The following is a 19,615-nucleotide window of genomic DNA, read 5'->3' as shown; positions in this document are numbered from 1 at the left end:
TTGTCCCCCTGTAGTATGTCAAGTGCCCTGGAGGTAGGCTCAGTTGCCCTGGCATACTCCTCGAGAAACTCAAGCTCAATCGCTTTCAACTTCGGTATGTTGAATTCGGTACAAACCTGTCCAATTTTGTCCCGCACTTTTACAATCCTTTTCAGAACATCATGTCGAGAATTCCGCTGATTTGACATCAAATCTTGAACTTTATCAGAGGCTTTCGAGCTCTGCAGTGTTGCATTCCACAGTGCTTAACACTTCCCCATTGAAGCATGGTACAATTTTTTATACAGGAAATGTGACATGGCACTATATTTACAAGCTACAAGAAAACAGTCTGTCTGGAAAAAAAGTGAATACTCTCGAAAACTGTGTTTGATAGAAAATAGTATTTAGGAATGTTGGAAAAAGTTTATTTGTAGATAAACACAGAAAAACATATATATATATATATATTTAAATACTTACAATTAAATTCTTCCACAACACTGCCAAAGGTCATATGTGACATAATTGCAATTTAAAGTAGATTAAACATGGTTTGGCCCCCCTCCCCCAGAAGTTTTTCCATTCCTGAAATCAAGGGTATTTTCTTTATTTTATTTCAGTCTTCGCTATAATTCGCTTATTTGCAATGTTTTTCAGATTTTTCGCCCTCCTTTTTCACCTTTAAGCCCCTCAGAATTCTAAATTACCCCCCCCCCCCTTGTAGTTCTATTGCTGCTTAAAAGGTTAATGTGGTCTTTATATGTCTGTGAAATATTCCCTGGTTCATTTGCCCCCAACCACGCACTGCACTCCCGGCCGAGGGCATCGAATCAGAACATCATGATTTCATGTTTCGCTGTCAGTACTTTGCTACGTAAATTAAATTTTTTAAACTGAGATTTTTGTTTTTTTCTTGCAGAGGCAAATGAGTGCATGATTTTGCATACTCCTCGAGAAACTCAAGCTCAATCGCTTTCAACTTCGGTATGTTGAATTCGGTACAAACCTGTCCAATTTTGTCCCGCACTTTTACAATCCTTTTCAGAACATCATGTCGAGAATTCCGCTGATTTGACATCAAATCTTGAACTTTATCAGAGGCTTTCGAGCTCTGCAGTGTTGCATTCCACAGTGCTTAACACTTCCCCATTGAAGCATGGTACAATTTTTTATACAGGACATGTGACATGGCACTATATTTACAAGCTACAAGAAAACAGTCTGTCTGGAAAAAAAGTGAATACTCTCGAAAACTGTGTTTGATAGAAAATAGTATTTAGGAATGTTGGAAAAAGTTTATTTGTAGATAAACACAGAAAAAAATATATATATATATTTAAATACTTACAATTAAATTCTTCCACAACACTGCCAAAGGTCATATGTGACATAATTGCAATTTAAAGTAGATTAAACATGGTTTGACCCCCCTCCCCCAGAAGTTTTTCCATTCCTGAAATCAAGGGTATTTTCTTTATTTTATTTCAGTCTTCGCTATAATTCGCTTATTTGCAATGTTTTTCAGATTTTTCGCCCTCCTTTTTAACCTTTAAGCCCCTCAGAATTCTAAATTACCCCCCCCCCTTGTAGTTCTATTGCTGCTTAAAAGGTTAATGTGGTCTTTATATGTCTGTGAAATATTCCCTGGTTCATTTGCCCCCAACCACGCACTGCACTCCCGGCCGAGGGCATCGAATCAGAACATCATGATTTCATGTTTCGCTGTCAGTACTTTGCTACGTAAATTAAATTTTTTAAACTGAGATTTTTGTTTTTTTCTTGCAGAGGCAGAAGTCTGTACTTGGAATTTCCAAAGGTGAGAAAAATACTAAATAAATAAGGAAATGGATGAACAGTAATAGATAGATAGATCGTGTATTTCAAAAGCCCAAGAGCCATATACACACAAAAATTATGAAAAATAGAAAAATTACAACAGAGCAAATTACGAAACACACATTAACATGATACATAGCGAAAAATACCTTCTGGTAAATTACCAAAAAAATAACTAATAATATGTAATATGATGACCACAAGTACCTCTCAGATTAATTAATAGAAAGATATACAATCGTGCAATTTCAACAAGACAAACAAGCATCGAACAGTTTGTTTTATCAGTCAATGATCTTCAAGCCATTTAAAATATTGTTCATATATTTCAACAAAGTATTGATAGTTATATCTATCTTACAGGAACAAATAGGACTACTACATACTTATAAATAAAAATTTTCATAAAATTATCCACAAAATATTGGATTTTCTAAATTTTGTTCCAGGTTGTTTTTATAGAATCAATAAACTCAATAAGATTCTGAAACAGTGCTTTATATTTTTTTTTTTTTACTTTTTACGTTAGTATATAGTGATGATAACCCGAATTAGTGCGACAAAACATATACTGGTTCTTTTGCCATTACTGCATGTTGGTATTGTTCAATACACATGGAACCAAGAGTGTGGGTAAATAATAAGAGTAGAAACTGGTGCTAGAGACGAAAAATTCGTCAACGCCACCATGCGTTTGCCGTTTCTGGGCATGTTTTCAAACTTTGCAAATGTGGTTTTTATTCGAAATTGTAACCAACGAATTATTATAATTATAATTAATTTTGTCAACAACACAAATACCGCCAATTTTGCCTCACTGTTACGCTAAATTTGCCTCACTAAAACGCTAGAAGTTCCAAGCGCTAGATGGCGTCGGCGATTTTTCGTACATTAGCACCAGTTTTCACTCCTATAGCTTACCTATACAATTTGTATGACAATTTGCTGTGGCTTGGTTTTCAGAAGGTACATAATTCTAATCAGCATTCATCATAGCATTTCTTTTTGTCTTTTTTAGATTAGTATACAAAGAAAACTGGTGTGATAAAACTTACACTGTTTCTTTTGGGCTCTGGGAATTAGCTTCTGACTTATGTAAAAGACGTACCATATCCCCGTCATGTTTTATGCGCTCCAATTTAATTCACACGTACATCTTTGATTACCTTGAAAATAAAACACTATCTATCGCAGCCCCCAACTCTGCGTATGTGAGGAACCATACGCTCAGTCACGACTGAATTATCAGGGGGAGGGGGGACTTTATTAAGCAACGACCTTGTGAAAAAATATGGCTTCTAAACGCGGAGACCCCATTGAAGCTTGATTTGAGTGAGGTAAAGAATAAAAACCTCAATTTACAATATTATTTTTCTTTTGCATTAATAATGTTTATATAAAGTAGATACAAAGCATATTTTGTTATTTTTTGATTGAGAGTAAAATCAAAGTTATTTTCAAAATCTGTCTCACTTCGCAAACATTAGTATATTTACTTGAAATCAAACAGAATCTCAAAGATTGACCTTAGATCTTCTTTTTGGATTAATTATGTATTTTAGGAGATAAAAGACAGCTTTTTGCTTTCTCATGTCACAATAAGTAAGCCCAACTACGTAGGGAGATACTCCCCAAACCCCTTTAAACGCAGGTATCCAATTTGTGCCATCATTTTCCAAACAACAGAGCAACTCGAAACAACCATTGCTCATAACAGTACCTTCAAGAGATATGGGCCTAATCCTTCCTCTATGAGAGTGAGTTCCAAATTCTAGTCATCGGGATATCTAACCAAAAGCAGTTATCTGCTCTCAACCAGACTTGGTCAAAAAATAGCATACAATGTCATATTTATCCCAATTGGAGTCCAGGACTGATTTTGGCTCTGTTGGGGAGATAAAAGGGGGGTATGCATATTCTTATTATCAGCATGTATAGGAAAATGTCCTTGATTCTTGCTAAATTTGTAGCAAGATGGAGCCTCAGCTGTGGGTTCTTATGTCATATTTTTTTTATCTCTTGTGATCAGCCTAATTACTCAGGAAGCTAGCAGAATTAAGCAAATTGGTCAATAGCTACAGTTATGTCAGAGATTAACAGTTCTGGTTTAATTGCATATTTAGGCGATATCGAGTTCAACAAAAATGTAAAGTATTTTGCTATTAGAAGAAAGTGTCACGTGAACTTTAAGGCTTAGCTTACTTATTCGGTTAAGACACGTCTTTCATATAGTGCAAACCAACTAATTTATGAAGGTCCATAGCCCAGGAAATTGTACAGGGTTATCTCCCTTGATAACCCTGATTTCTGATTCAATATCTTCCTTGGCCCTAATTTGGGCTGTAACTTAATTTCAGGAAATTTAAGTCATCTTGCTCAGTAGCTTCCAGATATAGCAAACAGCCACTGATCTTGCATTTTATCCAAATTAGGGCCTGAAAATGTGTTCTGAAGTACAAACAATATCACTATTCCCCCCCCCCCCCTCCCCAGTGCATCACTAACTACAGTAACTAAGAAAATATATGTTTTGAGATACAGGATAAAACTTGCAGAAATTGACCTACAGACATGACTAAGTAAGAGCATATAAAATATTTTTTTTTACCTTAGCCTCTATGATAAAAAAAAAAATCATCCACAGCTATCTTAAGTATTTAATCAATTACATGCCCGATGATCAGCGTCTGCTGATCATCTGGATCAGCTGATCACCAGACACAATCAGCATCATCTGAATGATCCAAAAAGAAAATCTTGCATCAAAACCAATTAAAAAAGAAACTGACAGTCTTTCATTAGCCAAATGATTAAAGCAGTAAAATTTAAATTGCAACCATTTTTATCAAAGCCACAATTATGTTGCAATGGCTTCTGACTTCAAAAGCTTAATGCATCACAGCAAAGTTCATTGGTTTTCAAGAGGAAAAGTATTAAAACATCTTGTACGTCTTGCAGTAGCAGTCATTTCTTTCCTTGAAAGATCCAGTGAAGCTGGTCTGCAAGAATGTCAAAAAAAGAGTAAGAAGCTGTTTTCTCTCCAGCAGTATCATATGGCTGTTGAATGGTCTAAGCAAAACATCTGTGAGTTCACCAATCATTGACATCTTCAAAGCCAACCTCAATAAAGATTGGATGACCAAACCAAGGCTCATGCAATGGGATGCAGCAGGAAACATAACCCTGTCATTACTAACTAACATATACTGGGTGTATTCCTTGCAAGCTTTCTTAAAAGAAATTAAACCATCAAAAATTTTTTGACAAAGTGTCTGTTAAATTTGATTCTTTTTTTTACAAATTTTCATTGTTGAAGTTAAATACATCAAAAGTGACATTTAACTTCTTCTCAACAATCAATAAACCTCAACACATACAGAAAACCACCCCTAAAATTTTTAATCTTTTTAAGTGAACTAAAATCAGCACTCATTTTCTATTTAATTTACTTACTTGCTATTAGCACTAATAGAAAGTATTGCTTTCCATTACTTAATCTTCACTAGCTTAATTTCATGTAAATGGTTAATAAATACATTTATTGTCAGTGAAACAAATTTTGTGTGTTGTAAAACTTCTCAGGCTTTCTTGATGAGTTGCAGTCCAAAATGATTATGAAATTCTAGTGTAATTAAACAATACTTGGCAATTAGATTAGCCCCCATTTGGTCTACAGAACAAAATGGGTAAAATGACAATTCAGCATTTAACATGGATAAATTTTAAGGTGTGTCAATTTATGTGTATTCAAACCCCTACATAGTTATTTCTTTGCATAAAACACACACGAAATATTTAAATCTGCTTTTAAACTTTGAATGAAGAAAGAAATTAAAATGGGAAGCCTTAAATTGCGTATTCAGAATTTTTCTTTTGCATTTGTTGTGATATATTGTGAACTCCTGGGCGGAAAAGAGTGCTTCCAACCTTCTTTGCACCTTAAATCTCTCATATGACATTGAAATTGTCTAGGTATGGCTTGGGAATGAATGCCTGAGTAACCTTGTTAGTAACCTTGTTTGGGGCTATCCATGATTTTTTTTTGAGGGGGGGGGGGCAAAATAGCTTGATACAATTAACTTGCGTTAAGAGCAAGTTTAATTAATAAAGTCTTGCTTTAATTAATAAGTTACACTACTTTAGACAACGTTAGGGGCGGGGCTCACCTCCCCTGGATCCGCCACTGAGTATAGATGGGACTATAGATGTTCATAATAGATGGGGTCATAGATGTTCAAAACTAGACTTAGTAAACTCTCATTCAATAGAACATATTCTAGTTACAAATTGAGATCACAATCAGACTCTAAAAATAACAGGAACATTCACGTCATCAAGGTTCAAATCTGCACCAGATATTTTATCTGAACTTGGCCACTCACTCAACTGCTTGGGCAAAGCCTAGAGATGATAGTTTCAAACCAGTGCTATCTAGTGAAAAAGAAACCATGGTTGTAACTTTCCTACATCAAAGAGAGAAAAAATAGGGGAAAAGTGGCATCTGTATGTTACCATTGGCATGAAAGGGTTAAAAGAAATTTGATTCTCAAGAATTTAGAAGAGCATGTTGGAACCTGAAAAGGTTAGTTTTGTTTTTACAGACAATCAAAAAGGCAGTTGTAATATATGAGCATTTATTCAAATGACAAAATTTTGTTCATTTTTGATGAACATAATTGCAATGAATATGTGATGGTAATAGATTAAAGCGTTCTAATCGTGGTAATCAACAGTACTATCTTCATGAAAATGAATTCATTATATGTAAATCAAAGATTAAGTGGGCTATATGGATTGGCCCAAGTTCTGAACTGTCACTCTTTTCTAAGAAGGGGCAACAATACATTATGCACCCCTTCTTTGCTGGCACCTATGCCATCCATATAAATGAGCTTCTGGAAAAGGATTCTAGGATGTTGTGAGGTGGTAAAATAGAAATTTTGAGCATGCAAACATATTTGAAGTAGTGATTCCTTATCATTTTGACAGCTTCAAATCTGATGCTCCATCTGGCTTCAACCAATTACTTCACAGCTTGAGCAATTGAAAAAGGTCGGGGATCATTTAATGGATGTGTTGCACTCAGTGCTAGATGTTAAACAAAGACTTGACAACCCTAGATTTGCTTGTACATTAAATGATATTTAGTTACCAGCTTTTGGGTTTGCTTTTTTAGTTCTCATGAGCTTCATGCGTTTGTAGAGTTTGTTTTGGAGGCTTAAGGGGGTGGTGTTATGCCCCCCCCCCCCCACCATTAATGTCACTGGTTGATACTTGCTTAAACAATTTTATAAAAAAAAATGATGCAACAATTGCTTTAAAAAGTTTCTTTCTACAAAGTCTGCATTGAATATGATGTCCATTTTTTTTTGTTTTGTTAAAGAGATTTATTGGACTTGTTTGTGCAGTTACTCAATATTCCTTAAAATCCATGAGCTTTGTTGAGTGTTTTGAGCTCCAGCTCAAAACACTTGCTCCATCGCGATTTCCATGCTTTATGCGCGTCCTGGCAGTCTGTCACAGGGGTATTCTTTAATAAACTAATTATAGCCACTTTACAATGCTTCCAAGAATTTTTATCTTGTACCTGACACAATTGACTTTGCCCTAGCAAAATGTTTTCAAGCTACTATCCCTAATTACTCCTTATTTCGAGGGCTAAAGAGATTGCAGGGAGGACAGTTCTAGGCCTAAATGGGCTTTGACAAAAAAATATTGTAAAAATCTAGATCATGGGGTTTTCATTATCTTAGAAAGTAGTTAAGTTAGGTGAAGAAACTTTCAAGAATGAATTCAAAGCATGAATTCAAGCATTATTAGACTTAGCGAAAGCATTTGATAAAGTATGTCATAGGAGGCTAAATTCTAAACTCCATGCAATAGGCCTCCACGATGAAGTCCTAAATTGGACAATGCAATTTCTTACCAACAGGAAGCAGATGGTAAGAGTATTTGGGGATGGTGGATCAATTTTCTTCTCAGAATCAGCAGATGTAGAAAGCGGAGTACCCCAAGGCACAGTTTTGGGCCCAACTCTATTCAACATCTATATTAATGATGCATCTTCAATCATAAAGAATAAGATGTGCTTATATGCTGATGATTCCAAAATAATTGGTCCAATTTATGACCCCCAAAGTACCAAAGACATCCAAGCAGATCTCAATGCACTCAACGTGGGCAAAAACCTGGCAACCAGAATTTAATATTCTGAAATGCAAGGTCATACACTTTGGAGCAAACAACCCTCTCAGCCAGTATTTTATGGAATCCAATTGTGGTTTTAAACAGCCACTTACAACCAGTCACTGCAAAAAAGATCTGGGAGTCTTGGTTGATAACAAGCTCAAATTCAACTTACACACGCAGTCTGCAGTAGCCAAAGCCAACCAAACTCTTGGTCTAATAAAGAGAACGTTTTGCAGTAGATCTCCAGCAGTGATTACTAAGCTCCTAAAGGGCCTGATCCGACCAAAATTAGAATTTGGGATGTCCATTGCCACGCCAGTTAACAAGCTTGGCCAATCGATTCTGGAATCGGTGCAGCGGAGAGCAATGAAATGCATAAGGGGTTTTCAAAATTTGCCACATTCTACCAGACTCCAGAGGCTCAAAATACCATCTCTCACATACCGACGTAAGCGAGGAGATGTATTGATGACATTCAAATTGATCTGCAACCACGATATCATCCCTGACTTATTCCAGTTAGATAGTTTGTCAAGAACAAGAGGGCACCCCCTAAAGCTCTACCGGAAACGCGCTAATACCAGGCTGCGAAACAAATTTTTCTCCAACCGTGTGGTTGGCTTATGGACTTCCCTTAGCCAGAATGCAGTCATGTCTCCTAATACTGAAGCCTTCAAGTCAGCTGTTGACAGAGATTGGTGCAGCAAGCCATGGCGCACAGTTTGGGATGCGCCCAATGAGCTGAGCCACCATCATCATTGACCGGCGTCTACAGGATTCGTCCTTATCGCTGGCTAGTGCGATTTAAGGTAATGAATCATGTCTCTGCAAAGGTGTTTTTAGGCTATTATATCCACTTTTCCCCGATTTCTAAGGTTTAGAATATTCTACAGAAGATAGGGTTACACCTGTCCTTCCTTTGGAAAAAAAACTTTGTTACTTAACTTTGGTTTAAGTTTACCACTAGGGTTCTCAATAATTTGAGCAATATTTTAAGTCATATTACTTACTTTTTTTAATTCAAGATATATTTTTATAATTTGATAATTATATATATTTATAATTTTTATACATTTCTATAATTTTAACAACATGATTGTCTTAAAAGTGCCCCTTAAAGTGTCCCAGTTCCCAGTGGGGAACTGGGTTAAGTCTTTTGTACTGCCTTTTCTAAATTAAACACCATACTAATAAATGCTTAATTTTCCCCAAAATTTCTATGAATTAGATTTTCAGGGTTGCTCCTACAATAATTTATATTTTGGTCATTCATTTGAACTATGGTGTTACTGTATTTAGAATACTTGTGGTAGATTCAAAACCTATATCTTTCTCAATAAATAAGATTCAAGAAAATTCTCATAATGTGCAGATATCAGTGATTCATTTAAGTTTTGTTAATTTTCGAAGGTTTTATAATTGTCAACTAGTTTTCATATTTTTATTTTTCAATAATATCTCATCAAAAGAAAAACCTTTGTTTAAAAAATGTTTTTGCCATTTAATGTTCTTTCCAAATATAATGGTCACTGCAGTTAAGATTGTAACACAGCCTCCTCTCCCAATGTTTGATATGTCTGTAGGTTATATACAGAAGTTTAATGATGTCTTGTTTTTTAAAAGTGAAAAAAAAAACATTTGAAATGCAAAGTTCCCACTGATCTATTAAAATACAATCATTAAAATCAAGTTCTATTGTACTTAAAAAAGAGTTACATATCTCCCAACTTTAATCATAGTCAGCTAGTGAAACACAGAGGTCCTGTCTGTTTGAAAAACATACAAAAAAGATGTAAACCAGTAGCAAAAATGTTTCACAATTGGTATGCTGCATTTCCATTTTATAGGACACAACAGAAAGTTAGTTCACCATGAAATAATTGTTTGATTAATATTTTAAATACTTAAAATATGAAAATATTTTACTTGGTTATAACATAGAGTAAAATCAGGAATCCAATTAGCTGATTCTTTTGGTATCATGTTAGTAAAACACCATATGAAAACATGGCTTTATGCCACAATTTCACACAGCTCTGAAAAAATTCCTTGTATATGGCCTACTTCTAATACACTTATATTTTTCTGTATGTTTTGGCAGATTTTCTAGAGTATAGTCTACACATTACAATTTGACTCTTTTGAAAAGACTGTCCCAATAAATGAAACAAATACAAGAATGTATTATATTGTCCCCAAACACAGCCTTAATGATTTATATCAGATATTAAAATCTATTTTAAAAGTTACTGATCATTGGTTTAGACTCAATTGTTGCAGTTTCAAGCAGGCCATAGTAGTTTTCTGTCATAGTTTCATTAGTTTTTGGCAGTTTATATCAAGTTGATCAACCAGATTTCTGAAGTTTTTCCCTTTTTTACGAGTTTAAGATTCTAGATGATCAGGGACATCTACACTCAAATAATTAGAAATTATATGATGGCTTTTCAAATTTCAAGAGTTGTAAATTATGCTGGGGCAATGGGCTGGGATGGCACTGGGATGCCACAGAAGCCTCAACAAACTTTTAGGTCATCACTGGGCCTCCATCAGGGATAGGTTTAAGTGAAGCAATGCCATTTTATGATAGATATAAGCAAGTATTTATGATTGTTCTGGGTTGTGATTTTTGATAATCATCCTCTACTGCCAAATAATACTGAACAAGGTGTCACTCTAAGGGCTCAAAAATTAAAAAAAAACAAAAGCAATTATATTTGGAAAGGACATAAAAAAGATGCATCAAATGGTGTGTTCACCTTATCAGTAATGGAAATGGAAAATGGTGTGCTCACTTCTAAGTAAGCTAGGTAATGGAAAAACACAAAATTTGCCAAAAAAGGTGTAAATTACAAAGTAAAAATTACATTTTTGATAAATATTGAGTTTTTCCATTACTTAGCTAGGTGGAAGGGGAAAACATCACTCAGTGCCTCTTTTAATGCTCTTGCCAAATATTATAATTGCATGAATTCTTATAGAGTCCTTATATGAAACCCTAAAAATGGCAATATTGTCCATAGATTTTGCCACTAGAAGGGTGTCAGATGCACTACTTACAAATCAACAATAAATCCATTATTTTCAGAAATGTGAAAGGCATTGATTTATTACAATCTAATCTGATGAGTTCAACATTTAAAAAATCTTTTTATAAAATTACAATTGTATTTCTACATCTTCTTTTGTTTGTTTCCTGTGATTTTTTCCCACAACTTTTTATCAATGTTACAATTGCTCAGAAACCATGTCCTTTAAAACAGAAATCAGGAAAACATTTGCAGTTTTAGAAAGATTTACAAATTCATAGGTTTATGGATTTAGATTGTTATAAATGATTAATATAAATTTAGAGACAATCCCATTACTTATATAGGGACAAGATGAACACACTACTCAATGGTTTATTCTAAATATAACAATTGTTACACTTGCAATTCTAATTAAAAGCCCTTGAATTGAACCTAAAGTGACAACTTATTCTAACAACTCTAAAACAATGAAGAAATATACCACTAGAACTAGCCTATATATTCAACAATCAAGGGAGTAGTGTACATTGTCTGGGTATTGTAATGACTATTACAGTGAAATTCCATCATGTAAAATATTTCAGAAGTCCCTCAACTCAAAGACTGTGCCTTTGGATTGGAAGAGCTCTTACATTACACCAATATTTAAGAAAGGTGAAAAGACAAATGCAGAGAACTATTTGCCAATCAGCTTAGCTTCAGCTGTTAGCAAGAACCCTGGAATGCAATTTTAATGCCAAAATTCCAACACATCTTCTGTCCAACAGCATACTGTCTCTAGACCAGCACGGCTTCCTTCCCAGAAAGTCAGTTGAGACCAACTAACTTGAACCCTACAATATCATCACTGACCTCCTGGAGAGAGGAGTACCTGTTGACCTTATTTTGCTTGACCTCACCAAAGCATTTGACAAGGTGCCTCACAGATGCCTTAGGGCCAAATTATTGGCAGTTGGCATCCACAATGATGTAGTAGAATGGGTGATGAATTTCCTGACAGACCAAGAGCAGCAGGTCTGACCTTTCACTGAAAATGGCAATAAAGTATTCTTCAAACCATGTGATGTTGTCAGGGGAGTTCCTCAGGGTACCATCCTAGGCCTCACCCTCTTCCTCATTTACATAAGTGACATGACAAACGAAGCCACAAATAACATCATGCCTTATGCTGATGATTCCAAGCTTTTTGGACCAGCTGTTCAACAAGGCCTGCAATCAGACCTCCAGAAAATCCAGAAGCGGGCCAATGAATGGCTGCTCAGGTTTAACATTAATAAATGCAGTGTCCTACATTTTGGCAATAACAATCCTCACCACCAGTATACCATGCATGAATAGAAGTTGCAGTTTGCTATTCAGCTACAAACCAGCTATGAAGAGCAAGATTTGGGAGTACTTGTTGATGAGCAACTTAAGTTACATGGGCATTCACAACAAGTTGTGTCAAAAGCTAATTCAAGTCTAGGCCTGCTGAAATGCACTATCACCAGCTGCTTCTGTACTGTCTTCCTGAGACTTTATAAGGCTATTGTTAGGTCATTCTTGGACTTTGGAACATGCCTGAACTCCCCTTCCTACAAGCATGACACCAGAATAACTGAAGGAGTTCAAAGATGTGCCACCAAATGCATCATGGGTCTGCAAAATATGCTGTATGATAAAGAGAATAGAGCCCCAAAAACTACCAATGTTGGTCTTCAGATGTTGCAGATGTGATATGATGCTGACCTACAAATATAATAATCAACCACACAACACCCTCCTCACAAAACATAAAGGTCAACACAAAACTAGAGGACACTCACAGAAGCTAGTAAAGAGTGAAGACCAGAATATACCAAAACTTTTTTACCAAGCATATTTCCAACAACTGGAACAACCTCCAAGACAAAACTATGACTGCACCCACTAGTGCTCAAGTTAAGACTTGACAAAGAATGGAACAACAAGCCATGGAAATATAAGTGGGATAGTCCATCCCTCTCAGCTGTCAACTAATGCAACATCAATGGACCCATTTCACAGTGATCTTCCAAATTAACAACATTGACATGGAGCAGAACAGATACAGCTTGGACCTTATTTTGCTCCAAAGTGCAAATTAAGGTAATTAAGGAAATGGAGCATAAAATAAGGAATATAATTGTATGCTAGGCAACTACTTTTATTGCCACTGCTCTCATCAATTAGCAAAGTGGTGTTCACATGTATCTCTAGCTAGTATCCAATGTCTAGACACAAGTCTGGCTAGAAATCTATGTTCTGGGCAACTATCATTCATAAGTCAAATTTGGTGATTGGCTACTCAGGTTACAGCCAGGCATCCAGTTCTAGATTAGATTCTAGATTAGACCTAGGACATTTTACTATAGTCAGTCAGAATGTGTCAAGTTATTTTTATCATTTACGCTTACATTTTGAAATTGAAATTTTTTTCTCATTTTAAGCAAATGTGCAGCACTAGACATATAGTGAAGCATACCAAGACAATTGTTTGGCTGGGCTTATCTATTATCTTAGCAACAGTAAAAATGAGAATTACAGTGTTGAAAATTTTGCCAGCATAAGCTTGCTTGATTGGTTAGAATGATGACTGTAATCCATTTGAAACAAAATTTGTAGTTTTAGCTAAGTATTGAATTTTCCTTACAACTGGTAGTTGACTAGATATTGATTTCTAGCCAGACACATGTTCAGACATGGGATTCTAGCTAGACACACATGTGAATGCTGCTTAAAAAGAATTAGGTGTCACTGTATGGCTTTAAATTGGATGTTCAAAGTGAAATGATAATTTTATTTGGAAAGAGTAAAGTTTGCCTTTATGTAAGATATGAAACTACCCCTAAATTCACCATTGAAGCATGGGCATATGGAAGGCGGCCCAGGGGGAGGCAGCCCCCCCCCCCCCGAGAACTTCATATTTACACTAGATATGGCTAAAAATAGCAGTTGAAAAAAGGTAGATGGCTAAAAAAGCAGTTGATAAAAGGTAGATGGTTGAAAAATCTGGAAATAAACAGATGGAATGACAGAATAAAAGTCAAACGAGAATCAATTATCCATAGTGTCTTGGAAAGATTTAGCTCTAATCCAAGAAGATTAATGCTGAAGCTTACTGGCAATTTATGGTTTTTGGTGATTACTTATTAATAAAGATTTCATAGGTATGATAGAACTTGCTGGCAATGTAACCTTTTGCAAACTGCCAATATAATTTTAGACCCCCTGATCTTCATTAAAGAATTGGCTGCCTTCCTTCCCCCCCTAGAGAAGAAGCTATGTGTACCCATGCATCCATGTTTTGAAATATTACTACTATATTACTTTTGTATAGCCTAACTGATTTATAAACAAATTTTAGCCAGTGAGGTAAATTTGCATTTTACAACATAATTTAGCTAGGATGAAAGCAAATATATCATTTCATGCTTTTTATGCTCTTTCATAATTCAATTATTGCTTCTGGGGCAAATTCTATTTCAACCCCTTAAAAGGCTTAAAACAGCCTAGTCACCAAAAGTTTATAAGCATGTAAAAAACTAGCTGGTGAAAAAAAACTACAATTTGTAGCCAACTCAGGAACTTACCTCTCATTTCCATCAAAAATTAATTTTACCCCCCTACCCTAATGTGCAAATAGGCCTATATATCCTGAATTGGTATTTATAGGGGTGGGGGTAAAATCTATTTGCAGCAAAAATGATTATTAGGCCTATAGGCCTATTTGGAAAGAGCATAAAAGAGGCATCAAGTGGTATGTTTACTTTATTTGTAAGTCAGTAATATGAACTGTAAAAAAAATACCCTTGTTTCAACCTGTGCATCCATAAATTGAGTCAGCTGTGATAGAACAAGAACAACAAATAGGCCTAGCCTACAAGAGTATGGTAAAAAACCAGTATCCAATTGAGCAAAATTATGTAAAACTAAAACTCTCACATCTTGTTACCAAAGACGAATTGAGAAGGATTGGGCATACTAATGAATAGCTAAAAGTCTAAGTTATACATCAATATGGTTATTATTCAGATTTTTTTAAGATCAACCACTTGAAACTATTAGTTTATTGACCTACCTGCAGGGACCTCTTTTTGGAAATACCAATTAGGCTATTCTATTTTGATATAGCCTATATATCCTTTTAGTGCTTCAGTTTTATTCATATATTAACAGAAAGCTGATTTTCTTCTGATTCTAGAAATGTAACTTTTATTGCTTGATATTTGTTCTATAAATCACAAATATTTAAATATAATTTTTCTTTTTAATTGCTTTTCAGAACAGAGACCACATTTTTAATTTGTGCTGACAAATCATTGGTGAAAATTTGACCAGGAAGGCCGGTATATTGCTTCACGTTGTAGTAAAAAGGGGTGGTCCAAAAACCCATTGCTATTTTTCCAGAATGCCAAAGAAAAAGTGGTCTTTCCCAAAAAGAGGTCTTTTACCCTAATAGGAGGCAAAATACTTTGGAAAAACACAACTTAGGCTACAGCCTGTATTTGCACATTAGGGGGAAGGTGAAGTATAACAGGGTTGCATGCAAAATATGTGAGCTCTAATCATTCTGGATAGCCTAACATGAAGTAAGAATTGTTTTCTTACCATCCAATGTAGCCTAAGCTACCACAAAATTAAATGAACACTGAAATAACCAAAAACAAAAGGGAAATATATAGCTTGGGCTATATGATTGGGCATTAGGTGGGGATGGAGCCAATGTATAGTGGAGGTGCATTCAAAATGTGTTAACTAGCCTAAAATTTTTCTTCATAGCCTAGGCCTATTATGAATCGATTTTATAACACATAGCCTATCCTTTTTAATAGTCCCAATTCTAGGTTTCTACCGTCTTGCCTTACCATATTTATAAAGTACATTAAATTTCAAAAAGGAAATTTTCGCACTTACCATAGATCAGGTTTACCAATTAAAGAATAATACAAAGAATAATAGGCCTAGATATTTTACTAAGGCTTTCCAGCTTTCCCTCGTGGTTTATGTTATTGATGAGTTGTGAATCACAGTGAAATACGTTTTTTTATTACTGAGAGCTGCGTTTGAGTCACGGACATTTTTCTTTTTAGCGTTTTATTTCTTTCTTTTATGTCGATTTGGAATAGAGTACTGAACATACTTTTTGGAAGTAGGTTTCAAATTGTACACTTTAGTAATAAATCAGCCAGCTGTCTTCTTTTATTCAACTAACATTGGGATAATTTTCCACTGCTATTCTTGAACAAAAGCAAACCTGAAAAAAATGTACTGTTTTGTATGTCTTCAATTTATCTTCTATATTGAAGTAGCTGCTCAAATTTATAGTTTCTATGTCGGAAAGGAAAGCAACTAGCATTTCTCATTGTTGTGAAAAGACGAAAAAATGTCAGCATAACAGTAAAAAAATATAACATTTTATCTATAATCTTTTTTGTGGACATTATGTCAACATCTTACATTTCAAATTCCCGCTATATCGAAACAGAATCAGCTAACTGCGAAATTACTCGGCGTGTTGATGAAGATGTGGCTCAGTGCTGTTTTAAAATGTGTTTTTCTGGTGCAAAACAGTTCTTGTTTGACTATTGTAGCTAAAGCGCTTTTGTCACCGAATAAGTTAATCCAAGCAGTAAAACTGGGAAAATAGAACTGGACAAATTGGACGAAATAAAATTCTGGAAGACAAAATCCTCGCTGATACCGTTACGACTCAAATTTGCTCTAAAAATATTCAATATTGAAGCAGCTCTAATAGAATCCAACATAATTACTTTTAATTTGTTCACTTGTTATGCAGAATAGTCTATCAGAAGTAATTATATCTGCATACATCTTTGAGCAGTTCAAGATGGGGGATGACAGAAACTGATCGCTTAGCCACTTTGTCTTCTAGCAAAACAAATATTCGAGAGAGCTCTGCAGGTTTGATTTTGGTTGAGGAGGATACACTTTTAGTATCATTTCTCACTTTTTGAGCTTGAGGTCTGCCCTTATGAAAGGAATAAGTTGGAAATTTCAAGTTTGGTTTGTTTTCTTAATTTTTTGAGCTATAGCAGATTGGCCTATCCTTAGCCAAATAGTAAAATAGAATCAATATTTTACTTTCATTTGATTTATTATGTTCAAATCGGAAAGTTTCTGTTTTGTAACATAAAGTTGGTCCAAGTTCAGCTAAGGTTAATGTCTTTTGAAGGGAAAAGGATAGCGGGAGATTCTTACAGGACAGGACTAACAGGACTAATTCCGGAGCGAAGAGTTCTTTTATTTGCCTAACTCAGTTACCATTGAACCAAGCTAAAAGTGCCTGTTATCGAAATTTACCGATACTTCTCATGCCGACTGATTATAGCTATTAACAGTGATAGGGGCATTATGTGAAGATCAAGCCACTTTGTGCTTTAGAAATTGTTAGTAGGGTAGTCTAGTATTTTCGTTTCATTGCAACTGAACCACTGTGTAACTGAGCCCCAAGCAACTGAACCCAGTAACTGGACCCCCATGCAACTAAACCCTTGTGCAACTCAACCCCGGAGCAACTGAATCACTGTGTAACTGAACCTCCGTGCGAATTCTCCCGTAACTGAGCCCTCGTGCAACTGAGCCCCATTTAACTGAACCGTCGTGCAATTTAATCTCCGTGTAACCATGGGCGCCCATATGGGAGGGGCAGAGGGAAGCTCTAGCTCCCCCCCCCCCTCTAGCTGAATGATGCTGCCTTACATTTTTATATTTTCGTTTTGAGATTTCTATTGTACAGCATTGGAAGTGCCGATTAGACCAGGTAACCCCCCCTCTAAATTCAGCTTATGGGTGCCCATGCGTGTAACTGAGTCCCCGTGCAACTGACCCGCGTTCAACTGAACAAGCGTGAAACTAAACCCTCGTGTAACTGAATCTTCGTGCAACTGAACCACCATACTCAGTTTTCAGTATTCTACAAATATGAGGCAATATCATTGGGTAAAACACAAGTTAGAATCTTTACTCTTTCAACATTGCTGTAATTGTTTGTTTTTTTAAAGTCATGATATAAATGGGTGTTAAGATGACTCATAAAAAACTCTGTTTTGTTGTCTCAAAAACTAAGAAAATTGGACGTCACAAACCATTAAAGCCAGATTTATTTCTCCTTTTTTATGTCATTTAACGGGGGTTCCTTTCGTCCTGTCACTGTCTACGGCTCTAGGTGTTTATCCCCAGATCCCCAGAAAATGCCCCCAAAAATACCACATGCGGGTAATACCCATCTCCCAGGAAAATATCCCCCCCCCGAAAATACCCTCTGGAAAATACCCCTCCCACGGTTGCTTGGTTTCCAATTACTTTTGACTTAGTAGTTCAAATGCGTGGGGGTTCAATTGCACAGGGGTTCAGTTGCACGGGTGTTCAGTTAAATGGGTTCAGTTGCACAAGCGTTCAGTTACACGAAGGTTCAGTTGCATGGGCGTTCAGTTGCATAGGGCTTTAGTTATACGGGGTTCAGTTGCATGGGGTTTTAATTTCATGGCGGTTCAATTACAGGGGTTCAGTCACACGGTGGTCTAATTAGGTGCACACCTAGTATTTCAGCACGCCGTTATTAAATACAAATGTCTTTACACAAAGCCTTTTAAAAGCAAGTGATAATTGTCTCTCATATTACTTAATAAAAATATATTTTGCCAAAAATACCTAGCATTTTATTAAAGTTTAAATCTTTTTGAAGCAGTTGCGCCAATTCAAGAAGCTTCTGGAAGGTAGTGGAAAAATATATTTCTTAAAATCGTGGGAGGGGGCAAATTTGCTGTTTTTATGCTTTTGTTTTTAATGAAAATACCAGTAAAATGTATTTTTTAATTTTCTAAATCTAGTAAGAAGGAGGGGATGAAATATGGGGGACACGGGTTCTTTTCCTCCGCCCCATGAATGCCATCATTGTGAAGAATGCTGTACAATATAAATTTCTCGCTAGTAGATAAACTTATACAAGTAAAAAAGGATTGATTGTGAATAATTAGAACCAATTTTGTCACAGATAATTGTTTGATTTCATTACAATAGTAAAAGCTTAAATCTCCCTTTGCAAGATAACAGAAAAAAGCAACGACACTCCCCATTTTTCACAATAAAATATAAAAGGAGTTGCACTTACAAAAAGCAAAAACAATCAGTTTTTCAAAATGGCACATAGAAAACGAAGAAAATTACAACTAAATCGAACTTCGATTTAAAGAAGGGTCTTACTGTACTGCAACAAGGCAAGTCTATTAGCATAATTGAATTTGTACTTTCTTCTTATACAATGTTTCAACTGTAACCTGGTATATGACAAAGCAGAAAAAATAATAAACGAACAATAAAATTAAATAGCCGACAAAAATGAAAGTGATGTCAGCCAGTCGAACTAAAATAAAGGGAAATTAGCAAATATTTCGACAAGGACCTCCGCCAAGCTGTCTTCAGTGCTCAAAAAAAGAAGAAGAAGAAATAACCTTTTTCAATAGAGTCGAACAGAGCAGAAGAAACAGTAGGGCCGTTTTTTCACTCATAAATGTGCTAAGATCTTACATCTTTTGTCAGAAAACGCTTAAAACTGA

At 35.5% G+C, this 19,615-nt stretch overlaps 1 protein-coding gene across 2 annotated transcripts in view; it reads right to left on the bottom strand.

Annotated features, from left to right (window-relative positions):
* spoon (A-kinase anchor protein spoonbill) overlaps window positions 1–16,042 on the bottom strand; it is a 141,620-nt gene extending 125,578 nt beyond the window's left edge. Inside the window, exon 1 of one of the 2 annotated variants that reach the window (XM_089103546.1) lies at window positions 15,954–16,042. The gene's annotated coding sequence lies outside the window, so the exon portion shown is untranslated. The remainder of the gene's footprint in view (window positions 1–15,953) is intronic. The other variant, XM_089103545.1, reaches the window with a different exon arrangement.
* Between the last annotated feature and the right edge of the window lie 3,573 nt (window positions 16,043–19,615).

The sequence above is a fragment of the Artemia sp. Qi Xiang Cuo genome, chromosome 17 (assembly GCF_049724085.1).
Source record: "Artemia sp. Qi Xiang Cuo chromosome 17, ASM4972408v1, whole genome shotgun sequence".
In the NCBI taxonomy this organism is placed as follows: Eukaryota; Metazoa; Arthropoda; class Branchiopoda; order Anostraca; family Artemiidae; genus Artemia; species Artemia sp. Qi Xiang Cuo.
Note: the sequence above shows the minus strand (reverse complement) of the source record. Positions and strands in the feature narration are given on the sequence as shown.